This window comes from Mustela lutreola, chromosome 2, assembly GCF_030435805.1.
Source record: "Mustela lutreola isolate mMusLut2 chromosome 2, mMusLut2.pri, whole genome shotgun sequence".
In the NCBI taxonomy this organism is placed as follows: Eukaryota; Metazoa; Chordata; class Mammalia; order Carnivora; family Mustelidae; genus Mustela; species Mustela lutreola.
Window position 1 is genome coordinate 87,612,752 of NC_081291.1, and position 12,763 is coordinate 87,625,514.

General features: G+C 36.0%; 1 pseudogene; it reads right to left on the reverse strand.

Moving 5' to 3' along the window:
• Positions 1-10,387, reverse strand: part of LOC131825561 (chromobox protein homolog 3-like) — a 56,637-nt pseudogene extending 46,250 nt beyond the window's left edge.
• Positions 10,388-12,763: the final 2,376 nt, after the last annotated feature.

Below are 12,763 nucleotides of genomic sequence, written 5' to 3' on the forward strand. Positions count from 1 at the left end.
TAGGAGGCCATGAAAAATGTGAGATTAGAGACTGGCTGACTAGATCATTTACCTAGACAATTTCAAGATCACTCTGTTCAACAGTGAATTTGGGAGTTACCCACATAAACATGAGTGTTGTGAGAGAATGAGATTATCTAGGGAGAGGAGGCAGAGAGATCAGATCTCTCTGGATAGAGTTGTCTCCTCATTTGGTGGAGGTTAAAATGGAAAATAGCTGCTCAGAGAACTGATATGCTATCTTGATATTCTTATTTGCTACCAAACTTTTCTTTGGAGATCCCTTAATTTTAACAGATTATTTGGAATGAAACTACTTTTTGTGCTACTTTATTATCCATTAGAAGGTACAGGTATTGCCCTGCAATATAACATTTAAATAAATTATTTATATTCATTCTGACGTTAAGCACCTATTTCTTAAGATGGCATTCACCATGTTTTTTAGTCTCCTTTCATGAAAATACAGAAATGTGTGAAGCATATGCTCCCCCCTCCTGACAGATAACCTTTAAATCTGTCTTTCTTCCCTAGTATTTATAATTACTCTACCTCTGAAGGGGTCAAATCTCTGGAAATGGAAGGAAAGAAAAACTCTTGAGAAGCCTGTAATTATAAGTAATAGTTATGCTCTTTGCTGTAATTACAGTTCCATTTTAGAGCTTCCGTTTGTCCCTTCACGATTCCTTCTGACATTAGCAGGATCTAAAAGTTTGGTACAAGTGTCTGGAAAAAGTACTTTGTGAGAGCATGTGCTTAATTACCTGGTCTCGAATGACTGGTACAAGAAACCAGGATATTCAGAATGTTCATATCCATCCAATTAGTCATTTATCCTTCTTTAAGAAACCGAGTCATAACACACATCATACTTTTCCTCCATTGTTGTTTCTCTATTGCCTTAATGATCTTTTCTTCATGAATTCCCCCAGTAATTATTTTCACTAAGTATTTTGAGAAACATATTCCCCTTCCTAGATTTCTTGGGATTATTTGAAACATGGGAGAAGTACCTTTGCCAGAGAATTTTTTAGAACAAAAATATTATAAAACTGGTTTCCGGCCTGGTTCATTATCCAAATCACTTGGAAGACTAAACATACACAGATTTACATCAACATGTTGTGACTTTTCTGGATTAACATGCAGTACTTTCCTTCTTTTTTTTCCTTATGTTTTACTGTATTTCACCTATCATAAGGCTCAAAATTAACCTACATCCTGATGATCCCCAGTTTTATGTTTCTGGTCCAGTTTTTTTCTTTCTTTCTTTCTTTCATTCTTTTTTTTTTTTTTTTTAATCTGAGCCCAACTACATGCTTACCATTTCCATTTGGATGATTCACTTATATCTAAAATTTAACATGTCCTGAACTCATCCCCCCTATCCAACTTGCTTTTCTCCTATCTTTTCCTTTACCAGGGAATAGCCAACATGCATGTAGATATGTAGGAACCGCCCCTGATTTTACTTTCTCTGACATCCTATCCTTGCTCTACACCAATTAATAGGAAATTCCTGTACATTCTTCCTAAAATATAGAGAAAAGCTATTCATCTTCATGCCATCATCATCGTCCAAGCTCCAATGTTCTCTCATGTGGACTAATGCAAGCCTCCTAATTGGATTCCTGCTCTCATTCATGCTTCCTCCATCCAGTGATCAGTGGGTTTAACCTGGTTGTGCATTGGATTCAGCCCAAAAGACACAAATGACTGGTACTTGGGTCTCACTCCAGAGATTCTGACTTAATTGGTCTGAGTATGAGACATTTAAATATTTGCCCCAAGTGATTATAATGTGCAATCAAAATTGGGAATCACTGCTCCATCCCACATGCAGCATGGAGAGCCAAGTCCTTAATACCTTAATCAGTCTGCTTAAAACCCCTCTCTATGTCCTCCTATTAACCTCAAACACTCATATCAACATCTCTACTCTATTGCATCTGTTTTCCCAAGACCATTTGTTGAAGAGACTGTCTTTTTTCCATTGGATATTCTTTCTTGTTTTGTTGAAGATTAATTGACCATGAAGAAAGGGCGTATTCTTTTTTCTTTAAATTTTTTATTTTTTATAAACATATATTTTTATCCCCAGGGGTACAGGTCTATGAATCGCCAGGTTTACACACTTCATAGCACTCACCAAAGCACATACCCTCCCCAATGTCCATAAAAAGGCCATATTCTTAAAACTACTAACATTCTCCCTGTAACTGAGCCAGTGGTAGTGTAAAATTCCTTTTCTCTTTGGGACAGCATTGTGAGGGCAGTATGAGGCTTTGGGGATGAGGAAGAAGAAGGCAGTACGGATTGTCTTTTGTGAAATGTGAAGATAATTTTTTTTTTGTATGAGTAGGATTGAGGGCAATTTTGAAGGTTGTAGCAGGCATGTAAGCAAAAGGAGTTATTTTAAATTGAGCAGAGAGAAGACTCTTGCTGGGCAGTGTGAATTATTTTCAATATTTCCAAAAAGCCTAAATGAAATTCTTTGGTTATTAGACAATAGGGACTTGATATAACATCATCACACCTTAATTTTGGCTGGTATCTTAGAATTTAAGGAGATAATGCTGGTTTTCTGGAGGGAATTGGAAGTACTGATTAGGATTAAATGCTTTTGTTTAGAGATCATTAATCACATTAATGATTATAATGTGATAGAATAAGTTTCTCAAAATAAGGGATTGATGTGGATTTGAAATAAAGACTTGAATATTGAAAATTTTGGGGACTATTATTAAAAATCAAGTATATTGTTCCTTTGGAGATACATTTTGAAACAATTAACTTATTTGTTATCAGTCAGCAAATATTTAATGAGCATATTCTTATGTTAGACACTGAGCTGGCCAATTTGGGATATAGTAATGAAGAAGTCAGGATCATTTTTCATGAAACCTTTGGAAGGAAGGAGGAATACATTGAAAAAATAGTTGCACATAATGTTAATATAAGTTATTCTAGAGGCACCTGATGCTAAATAAAATGTTGATGTATTTCATTTTCTTATTTACACATCTAAGAGAAAATTCTGAGAAGAAACCAACAAATAGTTCCCTGTGAGTAATACAGACAATGAGAGACCCTTGGTGCCCATTTAATGCATATCCCTTGGCTTGGTTGTTATCCCACACATATGTCCCTTGTAGTTTTTCCCTAGATGTATTTCTTTCAAACAGTTCCCATAAAAGAGCTGATATCAAACACTATCATTCAAACAGCATTTGTTGTGTTCGTTTTAGATTTTGAATTCTTATCTCAGATATTGTCCATTTTAAAGCTTAGAGTTCAGGGTGCCTGGGTGGCTCAGTTGGTTAAGCATCTGCCTTCAGCTCAGGTCATGATCCTAGGGTCCTAGGATCGAGGGAGCCTGTTTCCTCCTTTTCTTCTCTCCCCCTGCTTGTTCTCTCTCTCTGTTTCTGCCAAATAAATAAATAAATAAAATATTGGTTAAAGAAAATAAAGGTTAGCGTTCAGGTTCATTTCTTTCTGCAATGATCTGTTGTTGACTGTTGGCATTTGGTACTTCATTTCATGAATCCTATTTTGATTTACTCTTCTCATCACCTATTTGTCCTGGTTTTCATAGAGAATCATAAATGATCTCTATTTTTGTGTGGGTACCCTTTCTTCTACTTTTTCATGTTTCTCAGCCATTTTTACATTTCTTTAAATGCTTGAATATTTGTTCTATAATTAAACCTTCAGAAACACACAACTTATTTCATTAAGTAAGCTAATGTTCAGGAAAACAGAAGCATCTAAATTCTTTTATATCTAATATTTTAGTTTCAGAACTGGTGACATATGTTTGAGGTTATGCATTGTAGAACATCAGAAGTTAATTGGAAGTGTTCTATTTCTTAAATAACTTGATGAGCGCATGAGCACAAATGGGTTCCTCTATTGTTCTTCTTTATGCCTTACGCATGTTTTATAATTATTCCTTTGCATCTATTGAATATCAATAGAAATAATAAAAATTAAACTAAGATTAGAGGCTAATTTTTTTTTTCAGTAATAGGAACCTGGAGAAAACAATGGATGTGAGAATGTTTAAGAAATTAAAGACTGGGCGCCTGGGTGGCTCAGTGGGTTAAGCTGCGGCCTTCAGCTCAGGTCATGATCTCAGGGTCCTGGGATCGAGTCCCACATCGGGCTCTCTGCTCAGCAGGGGGCCTGCTTCCTTTCCTCTCTCTCTGTGATCTCTTCCCTTCCTCTCTCCTACTGTGATCTCTCTCTGTCAAATAAATAAATAAAATCTTAAAAAAAAAAAAGAAATTAAAGACCAGAGTTAAATATTAAATTTTGTTTCCATTGACCACACATAAAAAAGTGAACACTTCCATAGTATTTACCATGATACTAAAGTTAAATCAAATTATTTTGTTGAGTTTATGTATGTTTTCAGAGATTTCCTATAAAGTTGAAAATTTTACTGTAAAAATTCAAAAACCGGGTTGTAAGCCAGAGTTGAATATTGTGGGAAATTTATATAGAGTCTGAAAAACAATCTAAGAGTTTTGAAGGGGTGGGGGAAAGGAGGTTGGGGTACCAGGTGGTGGGTATTAAGGAGGGCACATATGGCATGGAGCACTGGGTGTGGTGCAGAAACAATGAATTCTGTTACACTGAAAAGAAATTGATAAAAAAAATTAATAAAAAAAAATTTGTGACAGGGGCGCCTGAGTGGCTCAGTCGGTTAAAGTCTGCCTTTGGCTCAGGTCATGATACCAGGGTCCTGGGAAGCCTGCTTCTCCTTCTCCCACTCACCCCACTTGTGTTTCCTCTCCCGCAGTCTCTCTGTCAAATAAATAAGTAATATCTTAAAAAAAAGTTTGTGACAGAAGAAAATTATACTTGTTCATTTTAGTTTATAAGTTTCCAATAACAGATTGGTTTTATGCATCAACTTCATAATAATTAATTCATTGAACTTATTAAATTTGAATGAATTCAGTTATTTAAAAAAGCGAGGATTTTTCTCTACATCAAGAAAATACCAAAAGGACTCTAATTTTTAAAACTTATTTTCCAAGTAAATAAGTAATAGTGTAATTTAAAAACGTAGAATCTTGATTTTCTAAGACACTTTCAAAATCAATTTAGATACATTTAAGTATTCAGGTGAAGTTTTCCTGTGATCACTGAATGCTTGAGTATTCTTTGGCTGAATGTAAATACATAAATATTACCTCTAGCTAGACTTAGGAAATATTGGTTAGAATTTTTTTTATATAAGTCTACACACACACACACACACACACACACACACACACACACCAATTGTGATTTGTGTTACAGAGAAAAATTAAAATCTGCAAAAATATTGTATCACATGGGACTTCATCTAGTCTGAGTACATCAAAATAAATTGTTTTGTTAGAGAACAGGATGCTAAGTCACTGAAACACAAGTTAAAATTTAATTGGGAAACAGGCTGTTGAAAATAGGCTGAGGCAGGAAGCCAGGATGGGAACACCTGGGTTGTGCAAATGAAAGAGGAGAGCGGGAAACATTCTGAGGTTAAATTGGCTTCTTCACAGTCAAGCCCATGCTGTGGTCTTTACTTGGATCATTCTTCTTCCTCCCGTCACTCCACCCTCTGCCCTTGTTCTCTGTATGGATGACTTACTTAATTGTTCAGGTCTTAGGTCTAGTGTCTTCTCCTCAGAAATGCTCTTACTTTCAGTATATACCTGCCTCCACCAAATGACTCCTGGGACCTGTGTCCGAGCACTTACCACAATTTTCAATCATTTACTTGTTTGCTTACATTGTGGTTGTCTGTCTCCCTTCCTCATTGCCCACTTCCATTCTGTTTCCACTCTCGAAACTCCATGAAGACCTGTTGTTTTTCTCAGTGCCTACTAGCATGCCTGGCACATGGTAGCTACTCAGTGGAGGTGGAGATCTGGTCCCTCTTACTGCTTTCGGGTAGCAATACAGGTAAATCATCTGTGACATGAGAATCAAGCTTTCTCAGAACATTTATATAGGATGATCTGTAGGTCCTTTTATCTCTCCTCTCACCCACACACTATGCCCCGTCCTTTCAGGCTTTTCTATCAATTAAACATATGACATATAGTTTCTAGTAGGAAGAGCATATATCCTATTAAAACATAAATCACTGGAATTGCACTTCACAGTTTCAAGCCGAATTCTCTCTTTCCCCAGTGATACAACTAGAAGGCAAGAAGGTTTCTATCTGTAGAGTTTTCTCAAAATACGGTGTACCCCTATCCTACCATTGTCCTTGTTTAGCCTGGAGCTTACTTTCAGTGTTACTTCAGTGTCCCTTGAGGACTTACATTTCTGTAATTAACTTTTAACTTATTAGGCTGTGTGTTTATTATTCAGAAAACATTCACTGAATGTAGATGAGTAGGGAGCTTTGTACAGGGGATCACTCTTGGGACATAAAGATTGAAGGGGACATCATCCTTGTATTTGAGTTGATTAAAAACTAGGTAGGAGGGTGCCTAGGTGGCTCAATCGGTTGGGCGTCTGCCTTCAGCTCAGGTCATGATCCCAGAGTTCCAGGATGAAGCCCCATATGGGGCTTCCTGCTCAGTGGAGAGCCTGCTTCTCCCTCTGCTGCTCTCATGTTCTCCCTTGCCCTCTTTCTCTCTCAAATAAATAAATCAAATATTTTTTAAAAATTATGTAGGAAATTAAGAGTCACTTATGGTTTGTCTCCCTCCCAATCCCATCTTGTTTCATTTATTCTTCTACCCACTTAAGCCTCCATGTTGCATCACCACTTCCTCATATCAGGGAGATCATATATGTATATAAAAAATATATGTTTATAAAAAATAAAAAATAAAAAAAAAAATCATCAAAAAAAAAAAAAAAAAAATTATGTAGGAAGACCACATATTGGCATACAAAACAATGAAAGACAATTACAAAGTTTAAAACAGTAGAAAATTAGAAACTGCAAATGTTTAATAATGGGTGAATAGTTAACTGTGAGATATCTACATGTTAAATTATGTTAATAACATAGACATAAATATATGATAAGTTTAAGTATGGAAAAAAGTCGAGATTCAAAACATCAAAAATTTACATTGATTTTTCTCTGTAGCAGTGAACAGCATTTAACATGCTATATGGTTTGCTTATTTATTTATTTATTTTATCTGTTTCTTTCCATTACAATATAAGCACCATGGAGGCAGAATTTGTCAATTTTTTGGTGCTTTAATTTTTACTGTATACAAAATGGTGCCTAATACATAGTAAATACTCAGCAAACAGTAAATGAATAAGTGTATGATTAGAATTTGGAAGAGAATAATGGAATATTAGAAAAAACTATCAGTGATAGTTATCTTTGAGTGTGGGATTATAAGAAATGTTAACTTTCAAATTAATGTTTTCTTATATAATAAGTATGCATTAATTTTGTAACAAGACTCTATACACACACATATACATACACAAATACATGTTTAAAGAATGGATAGAAATACAGCAAAAAAAGTAGCTTTCTTTGAGTGACAGACTTTAAAATAAATCTTTTATTGCTTTCCATATAAAATACAATAAAATTTATTTGTTCAAAAATTATTTTAAAAAGGAAAAAATCTTTCATTTGTGGTGGTAGTGGCTTGAATCAGAATATGGAGGAGAACTGGTTAAAAATGAAAACTCCACCTTCATATTACTTATACGCAGTAATACAAAACCCCCTAAAAAATCAATTATGGGGCTTAAACTATATATTTTTTTATTAGTGATAATGTGTATATTGGAGCTTTTGCCCTGAAGGGGTTTTAATAATGTAGACATAAGGGAAACCAGAAGACATTTGATTTCTTCGGGATTCAAGAATTTGTGCGTTGTACTTACTTTAACACTTTGGTACATAAATCCTTTCAAATACTAAAGTCTTAAAGAGGTTTGAAATAAATCCTCAGAAATTCAAGTTTTAACCTAGAATGCCCTCCCTAGCAAACAGTGATGAAAAAGTGTTCCCCTGATAATAAAACTGGAAACCACATGGGAAGGAGTGTCACAACATGAAGCAAGAAACCTTTTAATCAAGCTATCAAGGGTCCGTTTTGAGATGTGTAATTAATAGAGCTCCTGGTTAAAATTTAATGAAGAATGTGCTCTTTATCAGGATCATTTCAAATCTAATGGAATTTAGCTGTGTTTCGCATATCAATTTACATTTAAAGAAAAAAGTTTGGGGGCACCTGGATGTCTGAGTCTGTTCTGCAATCGATTGCCTCTTGATTTCAGCTCAGGTCATGATTTCAGGGTTGTGAAATGGAGCCCCGCTTGGGGATCTGCACTCAGCACAGAGTCTGTTTGTCCCTCTCCCTCTGTTCCTGACCCTACTCTCTTGAGCTCTCTCTCTCAAATAAATAAATAAATAAAATCTTTAAAGACAAACCATGAGACACTGTGGACTCCGAAAAACAAACAGGGCTTTGGAGGGAAGTTGGGTGGGAGGTTGGGTGAGCCTGGTGGTGGGTATTAAGGAGGGCACCTATTGCATGGAGCACTGGGTGTGGTGCATAAACAATGAATCTGGAACACTAAAAAGAAATAAAACAAAAAACAAAACAAAAAAAAATCTTAAAAAAAAAGAATTAAGGTTGAGCATTAATTGTAGTTAACTTCACAGTTATTCTAAGTGCATTCATTGCAAAGTAGGAAAACTAAACTGTTTTGGTTAGGTGACTGGCAAACAGCATTACATTTCTTGCCTCTTCAAGAAGAATCTTCTTAGATCTCTTAGGTATGTTAGGTCCGTTATTAAATGAAACGAGACTGAGACAAAGCGAAAGTTATTTAAAGCTTTATTTTATGATAAGTATTAAAAGTTAGACTGATCGGCCAGGGGAATGAGACTGAGGCAAGGTGAAAGTTATGCAAAACTCTATTCTATGCTAAGCATTAGAAGTCAGACTGACCGGCGAGCGCTGTCTCTGAAGAGAGTGACCACCCTCAGTTATATTGACTGACTATCGTTGAGAAATTAAGAAATTCTTCCTCTCTAGGGATTCAATGTCATAAAAAGAAAGGAGTTGTTTTTTATTTAAATTTTAAAGGTGAAAATATACATGGATGTTGATTTTTACAGGATATTGGGATATTCCCAGTCAACTCTTTAAAGTAATCCTTGGAAATAGAAGGGTCTATGCCTATAATTTCTCACTGGCTATCTCTAAATGAAATCTCCTTCTTTGCACATCCACACCAAGTTACATCACAATATCTGTAAGTATATGTGTTTTGTGTTTTACTCTTCAGATGGACACTAACAACTCAGTTTCTATATGCCTCCTAAAGTTCTCTTAGCTTATGGATTACTAAAGTAACCTGACCAAAACATTTTGGTACACCTTGTAAGGACCTATTTAGCCAGAGCAACTCCATCTTGGTTAAAAAGCCATTTTATATTCATTTCCTTAGTTCAGTTTATATTTCCCTAAATAGTTTATATTCTAATAGGTTTGAGTCATTTGGGAAGGGGCCGGAGAGGTGGGAAACCAGGGAAAACAAGTGCAGTGGAACACTGATCAACAACATTGGAACCATCTGGAAGCTTGTTGGGAAAGCGGAATCAGGCCCCACCCACACTATTAGATCAGAATCTGCATTGGCAAGATTGCCGGTGGTGCATATTAAAGTTGAATGGTGAAGTTAACACCTGCCTTGCAGGGCAATTGTGAAAATTAAAGGAAAGAGTATATGTTCAACATCCAGTTCAGGTTTGGTATATAGCAGGCATAGAGTAAATGCTAATCTCTCTTTTTTTTTTTTTTTTTACCTTTTCTACTCTGTAGTCTGGAATCAGAGAAATAAAATTTTTTCAAGTTTGGAAGTCATAGCAAATAGAGAATTAAACAATAAAATCAGAGCAATGCATATACTCTTCTTATTAGCATCCACTTCAGATCTACATTTACCTTGCATGTTTTGAAATGGAAGGATATATTACATAAAATGACCTGTATCATAAAATTACCAGAGTTCACATTTTGAATTATGAAAGTCAGGCTTCTTTAGAGGGAAACCACAACTTTATTAATTGGACTAAAACCTGTACAAACTTTTTTGGGTCATAACTGGAGCTAAACTTTACTCCATTTTATGAAATACAGCAGAATTTAAGTTTTTCCCAATTATGAAAATCATGCTCTATTAACTTGATTTGATGAGTAACACAAATGCAGTAGCTTAAAAAGCACAAATGTATTATCTCACAGTTTCTGTGAGTCAGGAGTCCAGGCATAGCTTAGTTAGCTCGTTGCAAGGATGCAGTGAAGACATCAGGCAAGCCTGGATTCTTACCTGAGGACGCAGGTGGGAGGATATCTTCTTCTAAGCTTACATGGTTTTTGGCAGAATTCATTTCCCTATAGTTGTAGGGTAGAGTGATCCAGTTCTTGCTGGTATTGGCTGGAGGTTACCGTCAGTGCCTTGAGACTGTCTTTAGATCCTTGTCCCATGAGCCTCACAACATGTCCACCTGCTTCATCAGAGCAAGCAAGGGAGAGAATCTTCTCACAAGATGGAGGTCATGATCCTATGTAACATAATCACAATTGGAAAAAAAATAAATTGCAAAAAAATAGGAAAACAAAACAAAACAAAAACAAAAAGAAAGCTAATTGTTTTTTTAGACTTCTTACCCTCTTCGATATTAAGCATTATGTACAAAAAGCGTCTACATTCACAAAACTGATAGAATATAAGAAGAAAATGCCTCGAAACTCATTTGGATATTAATTTGTCACCTGGAACTTTGTTTAATTGGTCTAGTGTTAGGAGGAACTTTATCAGAAATTTCTACTAAAAAAAAAAAGAAATTTCTACTTTGCTGATTTAATCTCATGATGTTCAGAGTTCTGAGACCAAAAATTTTACCTATTTAGGAAATACCAATTTTTCCTTTAACAACTAATTTGGAATATGTTTAAAGGTGGAATAATTTGTGATGTTTTTAAAGATGGTACCCCATGCCAATTAATTTTGCAGAGAAGAATGATGGAAGGGCCTTGCCATTATAGTTTCAGAGGTTTGGAAAAGTTCTGGGTTAAATTTGTACAATCCCAGACAAGAAAGTCTTCTGCATCTATAGCATTTGACGGTATTTTCCCAAATCACACTCTTTGAGATAATAATTCCACATCCAAAATTAGTATATAATTTTGAGTACATAAACCTGCACATTTACAAAATGACATACACACAAAGGTATTTATTGCATCTCTGCCTTTAATAGCAAAATGTCAAATAGGGCTAATTAAATACATTGTTAAACCCTTTCAATGGAATACTAGTTTATTTATTTGTTTATTTAACAGACAGAGATTACAAGTAGGCAGAGAGGCAGGCAGAGAGAGGAAGGGAAGCAGGCTCCCTGATGAGTAGAGAGTCCGAAGTAGGGCTCGATCCCAGGACCCTGGGATCATGACCTGAGCTGAAGGCAGAGACTTCAACCTACTGAGCCACCCAGGCACCCCGGAATACTAGTTTGTAAAAGATTAAGAAAACTCTTTATATGGTGATATTGAATGATCTCTAGGATCATTTTTAGATGAAAAAAGCAGGCTCAGAACTGTGTATATAGTGCACTGTCATTTGTTTAACAAGCAAACAAAAAAGGCAAGCACATTGCATACTTAGGCATAGACTAACTTGGGAAGAACAGTGGGGCATATGGACACGTGTGGGAGGGAGACTTCACCCTCCATACTCTGTTGTACTGCTTGAATTTTGAGTCATATTAATATATTTCCCATTCAAAGTATTGCATATGTGTGTTACCTTTGCCTTCTCTCTTCCAGTTCATTCCTTGATACACCAAAGCTGAGTTCACTAACATATCTTTAAAAACTTAAAAACTTTAAAAACTTTAATACTAAAAAACTTCCTTTGTTAAGGTCACCAATGACATCCATGTTGCTATGTGCAGCGGTTAATTTTCAGACTTCATTTTATCAAACTTCTGGGTAGCATTAGACCTAGTTTACTATTTTTTTTTCCTTTAAAGAAAGATTTTATTTATTTATTTGACAGATAGAGATCACAAGCAGGCAGAGAGAGAGAGAGAGAGAGATTGAGAGGAGGAAGCAGGCTCCCCGCTGAGCAGAGAGCCCGATGCAGGACTCGATCCCAGGATTCGGGGATCATGACCTGACCCCAAGGCAGAGGCTTTAACCCACTGAGCCACCCAGGTACCCCACTATTTTTCCTTCTTGAAATATTTTCCACTCTTGGGTTTTGGGACAGTATTCTCCCTTGGTTCCCTCTTGGTTTCCGTCTTGGTTCCATCTCACTCTCTGTTGTAAATAGTATAGTCCCTGATAGTGGCCTCGTGTCCTCCACCCTCCTCTGTCTTTTCTCTCCCTAGGAAACCCATTTATTTTCCTTGTTTAACATCATCTGTACACAGACAAGTCTTGCTTTCATGACACAAATTGGGGTTTCTCCCAAAATTTCTTTGTCTTTTTGTTACTTGACCCAGAACCCGAGTAGTCATCGCTTCCCTTCAGCTACTCACCCCCGTCACATCTTATCTATTAACAAGTTCTGTTGTTTCTACTTCCAAAAGTAGAATATATATATCTCAAACATATCTCCAAATATCATCCAGATTCCCCATTTCCATTGTCACCATCTGAGTCCAGTCAACTCTTCTTGGAGCTGTTGCAGAGTTCTCTGAACCCTTCCCACTGTTCTTTCCACCTTTATTCTTGCTACCCCACACTCCAAACATTGAGTT